Below are 2,574 nucleotides of genomic sequence, written 5' to 3'. Positions count from 1 at the left end.
TTCTCTCTGAATACCACCCACCCTAAAAAGCTGAGAGCCCCGGCACCTGCTCCATGACCTCACCACCCCGGCCTCCAGTGCCCTCCGCCTCCTCTCTACTCCCTGCTGTGCACTCACATGCCAGTTAGCACACACGGATGTTTGGATCAGCTCTGTGGGGGCTTTTGGCTGCCCCGGCTTCTCAGCCCTGCTGCCATCGTGGGAGGGAAAGGAGTGTGCTCTCCTGGTGCTTCCACGAGCCTGCCACAGGGCAAGGAGCACGCACGCAGCCCACGCATAGTTATATTCAGTGACAAGACTGACGCTAAACAGGCGTGGACTCCTGCAGGGTGCTATGTGGAGGTCTCAGTGCTTCCACTGGCGGCTCTGGGCCCCAGAGGGAGTCATTCTGCTTTCCTGTGTTTTAGTATGTTCATCTGTGACACGGAACCACTATCTCTGACTCATCCACTTCCCTAAGCTATAGTGAGGCTCCAATGACACCACGATGTGAAAGTTCCGGCCTCATTATTATCAGCACTTACCCTAACCCCCTGGGCTCCTCTCACTAGCTAAGCGGAGGACACCCTTTGATCTTTCTTCCCGTTACCCTCTCTGAGAACTGTGGGGCATAGAAAGCCCCACGATAGCCACCCCTCCTGTGTCTCCTTTTCCTCCTCCTCAGCTGCACGGGTTGGGATGAGATTCACTCTGCTCTTTGTGTGCCAGGCAGAGCTGTGCCAGGAACGGGTGGGGACCATTGCCCAGATGCCCTCCCTGGCCACTCTCCCTACCCCCACTGCTCCCCTTCCCTTGAGCTGGCAGCACAGGCAGCTGGATGGGCAGTGGCAAGTGGGCATCAATCAGCAGGGGCATCCCTGGCTGGGAGAACTGGACTCACGCTCAGAGCAGAGACTCCCTGCTACCAGACGCTGGGGACAATGCAGATGCATCTTAAGCCTAGCAGTCTCACTGTCCTGGACAAATGAGGACAAGTAGAACCAGTGTGAATGGAGCACAAGACTAGAAGCCCAGTACTGAGTTCCAGGCTCCCTTTGTCCCACACCCATAGCTCTTGGGACAGTCCTCCCTGCGACCCACCACCCAGAAATGACAAAATACAGAGTAGCAATTCTCAAATGACTTGTTCTTGGGACCTCTTAATGCTCCTAAGAAGTACTGAGTTCCCAAATAACTTTTGTTTATGCAGGTTAAATCTATTGATATTTACCAGATTGGTACTTACTAAGACGTTTAAAAAATATTTATTTATATAGACCCAGGTGTGGTGGTGCACACCTGTCATCCTAGCATTCTGGGAGGCTGAGGCAGGAAGATTGAAAGTCCCAGGGGCTGGGGATTTAGCTCAGCAGCAAAGCACCTGCCTGGCAAGCACAAGGTCGTGAGTTCGGTTCCCAGTACCGGAGAAAAACCAAAAAGACAAAACAAAACAAAACAAAACAAAACAAAACAAAACAAAGAAAGTCCCAGACCAGCCTGGGCAATTTAGCAACTTACCAAGACCCTGTCTCAAAAGAAAAAAGAAGAAAAGGGGAGAGAACTGATGATATAGCAACTCAGCTCCAAGATTCAGCCCCCAGTACAGATATGTATACATACAAAACAAATCTATTATGTGTTATAGTGTCAACCACATACATTTTAAAATAAGAACAGCCAGGCACAGTGTTACACATCTGTAACCCCAGCACTCTGGAAGCTATGACATGAGAATGGGAGGTCAAGATCAGCCCGGGCTACATAGCATATCCCTTTCTCAAACAAATAAACATGAAAACAGCTGTATTTCTCTGCCAAGAAGTTAGGAAAAAGTGCCACTGTTTTACAGTTTTTGCAAATCTCTTTTACTTTCAGGCTTAGTAAAAGACAAACCATGTAGCCTCTGGAAAACTCCCAGGGTATTTTTGTGAGAGCTCAAAAGTGAACAGGCAGATAATGCCCTCATATTAGAAAAAGTATTTTGACCTTGCAAGGTCTTCCAGGGTTCCCTGGCAGGCAGTGACTGCTGTGAACTTCAAGTTGGACTTCTCGTCCTGGGGCCTCACTTTGCTTATCTGTAAAAGGGAGTTACGATCATTTCTCCCAAAAGGGCAGGGGGTTAACTCTGCCCGTTACAGCGCACAGCGCAGACAGTAAGCGTGCCTGCTTTCCTCTTTTGGAGGCCTCAGTTTCTTCTGTTGCAGAACAAAGGGAGGGACTGGAACACATCCAGGGCGGTTCCTAGCTCCAACAGGCTTCGGCTGCACAGTGAGAACTGGTCCAGAATCCCACACGTTCTAGTGCATGTCCCTTTTCAGCTCCCAGACACAAAGGCACATTCTGTTTGGTGGCCGTGGAAACACACGGGGACAGATAGAAGCACCCTTGAGCTTCCAAGATGTACCTGTGTCATTTGACATGTCCCCTCGCAGCCAAGTGCAGGGAGGCATAGGGTCCGTGCGCCCCGCGCAGAGACAGGTGTGCCCACGCGCACCAGTCATCCCAACGCGCGGATGCGCTTGGACGCGCGCACACCGTGCATTCGGCTCCTCCGAGCTCCGGGACCGATACAAGGCAGATAGATGGCGGCCGGGG

The sequence above is a fragment of the Chinchilla lanigera genome, unplaced genomic scaffold, assembly GCF_000276665.1.
Source record: "Chinchilla lanigera isolate Chin_1 unplaced genomic scaffold, ChiLan1.0 scaffold00002, whole genome shotgun sequence".
Lineage (NCBI taxonomy): Eukaryota > Metazoa > Chordata > Mammalia > Rodentia > Chinchillidae > Chinchilla > Chinchilla lanigera.
This window is presented reverse-complemented; position numbering follows the sequence as displayed.